General features: G+C 50.4%; 1 protein-coding gene across 1 annotated transcript in view; it reads right to left on the reverse strand.

Annotated features, from left to right (window-relative positions):
- The window catches only part of LYPD6 (LY6/PLAUR domain containing 6), a 147,793-nt gene extending 143,521 nt beyond the window's left edge, over positions 1-4,272 (reverse strand). The window contains exon 1 of the mRNA XM_075529814.1: positions 4,157-4,272. The gene's annotated coding sequence lies outside the window, so the exon portion shown is untranslated. The remainder of the gene's footprint in view (positions 1-4,156) is intronic.
- Between the last annotated feature and the right edge of the window lie 1,728 nt (positions 4,273-6,000).

Genomic DNA, 6,000 nt, shown 5'->3' on the forward strand with positions numbered 1-6,000 from the left:
TCATGTCACACTGAGTCTTGCATTCAATGTCTTCTCCCCCTCCCCGCACCCATGTATGTAGTGTTTTAAATAATTTGATTTTTCCTCTCATATTTGGTCATTTTTATTCTCTCCAACTTTCTTATAGGTCATTTGCATTTTTTAAAGTATTGCTTTCCATGTTTCTCCCTAACATGGCTGCATTGCATTCCTTTTATAGAAATGTACTAAATATACTTTGGAATTCCACTGCCCATTTGAATTGAACTGAAATGCCTTTCATTCTAGACTGCATCTTGTAGGCAAGCATTCGCTGAGCATTTCCTGAATGAAGGTCTAATATCAGTAGCTAGCTGTTATGAGACATTTGTTTGGCTAATCACTTTGTATGCATCGTGTCATGTAATTTTGGGCACCGGATGACAAACTTCATTGGCAAGGAGCTTGCTCATTTATCCCTAGTACCTAGAGTAGGGCCAGCATGTAAAAGATGCTCAATCTTTGTGTGTACGGAATAAAAAGAATAATAATGCACAAAGTAGGTGCCGTTCTTAGTCATGCTGTGCCTGCAAGGAAACTGAGGCACAGAACTGCTCGATCACATCCTAAAGGACTACAGCATTGTTCCTTTTAGCATTGCCATGACTGGGGTTAGTGCACCTTACTTGTGAACAGAGTTGCTATGGGTCTGAACCGCGTCAATGGCACCTGACAACAGCAAGGCTAAACTCTTAGGTGGGGTCAATGGGTAGAGCACCGCATTCAAGCCTACGCTAGAGGTATGTGGAAAGAAAGGCTTGGAGGTCTACTTCCCAAAAAACAGGCATCGAAAATCTTCTAGAGCCCCATTCTACCTTGACACACATCAAGTTGCCACGAGTCCAAACTGACTTGACAGCTGCTGGCTTTTATAGTTAGAATTTGTGACACCAGGACTTGAATGAAAAGCCCACACATTTAACTAGACTTTATTACTAGTAAATTCAACACCTAGTGATATTGGTACAAATGAAAATTCATTCCATTCATGTTAATATTATGCCCAGTAGCTCAAAACCACCAGCAGCTGCTCCGAGGGAGAAGGCGAGGCTTCTACTGCCATAGTTGCAGCTTTGGAAACTCACACATGCCCTTCTACCCTGGCCAATAGGGCTGCTTTGAGTCAGAATCAGCTTGATGGCAGTGAGTTTGGTGTTGATTAACATTATGCAGTAACGCAAATAAATGCTGGGAGCCGTCATTTCCAAAGAAAGGATAAGCAAATGATGAGCCTTTAATAAATAATTGGATAAGCAGATATCTGTAAGCTCCTTGTTGCTAGCTATGCACGTAAGAAACATTTTTCTTTAATCATATCTACTATTGCATTTATATTTTTTGGATGAGGATTTCAGAACTTTTGCAAAGCAGATGTTTATATTTTCAGAGTGGTTTTGGTTTTACTTAAGGGATCTATTTTTGTCAAGTCTTTTAAAAATAAAAACGGCACCAGTGGAATTGAATTAATGAAATAATCATGCATCAGGACTTCACTGGAACTGTCTAGAAAGTGTATGAGGAGTTTCTGTATATAAAGTGGGAGATAGCTCTCTCTCAAACATCTCTACTAGTACTGGTCATCAGACGTTCCTGCTACCATTAGGGCATCGCCCTTTAGGGTTACATGGTTACTTACATATTTAGGAACGCACTCATAAAATTACTATCACCTTTAAAAAGGCAAGATCCTGATAATCATTATTAACTTCTTCCTTAGATCCTCACTGGCCTGCACTTCAGTGGGCATTAAGTGATATTTGGCAGAGAGCAAAACATTTGGGGAATGGTACATAATGATCCCTGAAGTCATGGGTTAAATAATACAAAGAGGTACGGAAGCAAGAAGTAGGCAAACACCAAAGATGTAGCCAGGAAGAAAGGGTAGGAGGATCTGAGAGGAAAACATGAATTTGAGCTCAGTTATTCACCTTGGAAAAGGTACTTCCTCCCTGACAGCCATATTGTTCCACCAGCAGAAAGAAGATGATGAAAACATGACTTCCTCTCAACTACTTCTACCAGTACATCTCATGAGCCATGTAACTGCAGAACACTACGCAACATACGTGTGATCTTTCACTTGGCCGTATTTGGATAGAATCAGCCCCGTGGATGTGCACCGTGCTATAAACAGTCATTGTACAAAAACTGTCAAGAGCTTCAAAATATAGTCCCATAAATCCTGCCTGTAAGTTTTGGGGTTTGGAAGTATTTCTGACATTTTTAACCCAATGAACCAAATCATAATTTCTTATAGCCTTTGTGTGCCTTATAAGCTTCCGAGGGCTGGAGTTCTACTTTAAAAAACTAAAAAAGAGAAGAAGAAGGAAAAAAACCACCTCTGTTTAAACAAGGTAACGTCTTTAAAGTCCTTTTTCGGTCTAGTGCCTTTGGTAAAGGTGGAAACTAAAATTGAAAACAGATAGATGTTTTACATTTAAATGAGTTTAGCATAAATGTGCATTAAGCCATTTCACAGACGATTGCACAAATATCTTTTTGCAAACTTGGTACACGCAAGTGCATATTAAAGATCTAAAAGCCCAAACCCAGTGCCATGTGGATGCAGACTCATCGCAACCCTGCAAGACAAGGTAGCACTGCTCCCTCAGTATTCCACGGCTGTAAACCTTGACAGCAACAGAGTGCCACATCATTCTCCTGAGAAGAGGCTGGTGGTCGAAACACGGACCTTTCTGTTAGCTGTTGAGCACTTTAACCACTACACCACCAGGGCTTCTGAGCCCATGTTCAGCAATCATTAATGCCTTCCTCAGAAATACGGTTCAATATTTAACCGTTTCTCTGCCCCTAAGGAACATGGAATGGCTTTACGGGACTCACTCTAACGATATCATGACATCTGCAATGGCTGAGCAGAGCACAGCAAGAGTGTAATTCACCGCAAGTCAATTTAACAAGAAACAAGCTTCCCTCTGGAGAGCCCAAACTCCCTAGCCTCCCACAAAGAACATTGAAATTTGGAGGTCACAGCTTGGGTAGGTTACCATAGGGAGAAGCTTACCTTAAAAAAAAAAAATCCAAACAATTATTAAGATCAGGGAGGTCAATCCTATTCTACCAACAAATCACTATCAAAGATCTGTTTATGCCCCCCCCACTCCAACCCCACAAATTATAACAAGTCTTTCCAGTCCCCCAGGAATTGTGACATTAAAGATGCCAGTGAGCGGGTGGAGCGGGGGTGGGGGGGGGGTATGCCAGATGAAGTCAAGTTCAAATAGGAGCTAAAACCACGCAGTGACAGGGTTGGGCTGGGGGCCGGCGGCGGAGGCAGGAGAGGGGATAGTGAAGATGTGTGTGGTGGGGGATTCAGGTGAATGAGATGGGCCTACCCACCCAGTAACCAGCTTTCGGCTGAAACAGACTATGGAGTCAAATTTCAATAGACCAAACTCTTGTTACGGGGTGAAAAAGAGGACATCAAGTCAAGGCCAGTAGAGGTCCTGGCTCCATGGGTGGATGGCCCCCTCCAGGGTGGGTGGCCTCCGTCGGCATGAGGTCTCCCAATGTACAGGAGCCCCTGGCACTGCGCCTAGGATAGCAACTCGGGGATGGGGGGGGGGAGGACGCAACAGGACCACGGCCACTGATCGTTCCCCCCTACTTCCCCGTCACCCTCCACCCCCAGCCCCCCACCTACACACACCCCACAGCAACCTGTGGGGGCAGCTGCCACTTGCCACCGGTCACTCCCTCTGCCTGGAGTTGCCGGTGGACACAGGTTGGCCTTGGGAAGGTGCCGAATTACTCCCGGGGAAGAGTCCTCCTGTCTTGAACTTGGCAGCTTCTCTGACATTTCCATCCCACCCGGGCGCCCAAGCACAACACGCGCGCGCGCGCACACGCCCCCCACCCCGGACCTCTCCGGGCTGCGCGCGGGGCTCGCTGCCCACTCTAGGCAGAGCCCTCAAGCCCGGCACCAGGTCGGAATCTCCAGCTCCGCGGGCCCCAGGGGGCGATCTTAGCGCTGGGCAGATCCAGGGACTCAGCCCACTCGCAGGCTGGGCCCAGGCCCGGCCCCGACCCCGGTCCCCCGGCCCCGGTCCCCCGGCCGGGGCGGCCGGCTCCAGCCCGGCTCCTTTTGTGCTCTCCCGGGCAGCACGCCTCTACTCACCGGGGCTGCGCGCGGATTCCGGCCGCCAGCGGCAGCCCGCTGCCCCATCCCACGATCGCTGCGGCGCCCCCCGAGTGTGCAATGCGGAGCGCCGCCAGCGCGCGGCCGGAGCCGGGGAGCGCAGGGAGGGAGCTGGAGAGGGAGGGGCAGGGGGCGGCGGGGGGCGCGCGCGCCACTCCCACCCGCGCCCGGCACTCGCCGCCGTCTGCCCCGCCGGCCGGCCTGGCCTCGCGGCCCGCCGGCCAATCCGCGCGCGCGGGGGGAGCCCAGCCCTCCGCGGGGCGCGCTTATTGGCCCAGCACGCACGCCCCAACTCCGAGAGGGTCGGCCTGAGCGCCAAGTCTGCAAACTCCGGGCTGCGGGAGCTGGCCGCCGGGGCCGGTGGAGGAGCCGGGCTCCGGGCACGGCTTGCGCGAGCGAGTCCGCCGAACTCCGCGGGCCGGACCGGGAGACGGCGGAGGAGGGCTGGCTCCTGCGGCCGTGCAGCCCGTTCCCAGGGAAGGTTCAGCCTTACACTGTTTGCTCAGGCTGCACGGGTTCCTTCCTGTGCTCCAGCCAGGTGCCCTCTCCCTCTGGGCGGGATTCACCCCTGCTCACAAGGGCACCCGCGGGAAGCCTTGCACTGGGAACTGGCCCACGCTCTTGGATTTTCCCAAGACCTGGCGTGCTGAAAACCAGTGGAGCTCAGAACCTAGGGCTGCCAAAGACCCCCTGACATTTCCAACTGAAGATGGAGGGGTGGACAGAGCCGGGGAGGCAAGCACTGGTGAGGGGGTGATTTGGAGTGGGAAGAGCCCAAGTCATAATTATCCCACCTTCTGCCATTCCTCCCCAAGGTAATATCCCACCCCCACCTCCCAAGTCCTCTCTGGAACTATTGATTTTTCTCCTGTTGTAAATCATGTGTGAGTCCCCTGGCCTTTTCTGTTGAGCACTGCAGAGAGCTCCGGAGTGGCGATAAGCACTCCCTCCCTGGCTCTCACCTCAATGCTGGTGCCTGGGAAGGAGGGGCTGGACCCCATAAGTCTGGCTGGAGCCTAGATTCTGAGGGGCGTCCCAGGAGCAAGGAGCTCATGATGAGCCCCCTCCCTTCTGCCCTGTGCCTGCCCTGGGGGCCTATCTGAGGGAGGGTGACCGCCCCAGTGGCTACATTGGTCCATCTTTGAGGAGTCTCTTCTTTCTTGCACATTTCATTCCTTGAACCGCTTTTCCAGCGTCGGCATCTTCCCATCCTTCCTCAGGTCCATAACTACCACCACTCACATAAAACATTAAAAACCCAACAAAAACATGTCTGCTTCCTGTCGTGGAAAGGGCCTTGAAAAACAACCATGTGCTTTTGATGAACAACTCCTGGAGTTCAGTAAGCTTTACTCTGACTTGGTTTCTCTGCTCTGGCATACATGAGGTCAGAGTTCAAGTGGGCAAAAATAATTAGCACTCTTCGAAGCCTTTTGCTAAGCGAGGTGCATGGAGATCCGCGCTGGCGCGCTGGCTTCCTGGGGGACTCTGCATGTATGTGAAATCAATCAAACTGAACCTGGAAATGCCCTCAGTGGCTGAACGAGTTACTTCTGTGAGTTTAGAATCTGGTACTAATGACGGGCACGTGCATGACTCTCAATTCGTTTCCAGGAATGCAATCTCGTCTTCCCCAGTGCCCATCCACAGATGCTTGACTTTTTAACAAGTACCTCGTTCAGTCGAAATGTGCTGTTTGGGTTCAAAATGAAGCTTGTATTAATGCAGTCCATGATGCCCGAGTTCTTGGTACCTGTTTTCAATAATGTATTTTCAGAGAAGGCTGGAAGAAGATGCACATGAATGTTGCCTGTCATTATCTC

The sequence above is a fragment of the Tenrec ecaudatus genome, chromosome 13, assembly GCF_050624435.1.
Source record: "Tenrec ecaudatus isolate mTenEca1 chromosome 13, mTenEca1.hap1, whole genome shotgun sequence".
NCBI classification, from domain to species: Eukaryota; Metazoa; Chordata; class Mammalia; order Afrosoricida; family Tenrecidae; genus Tenrec; species Tenrec ecaudatus.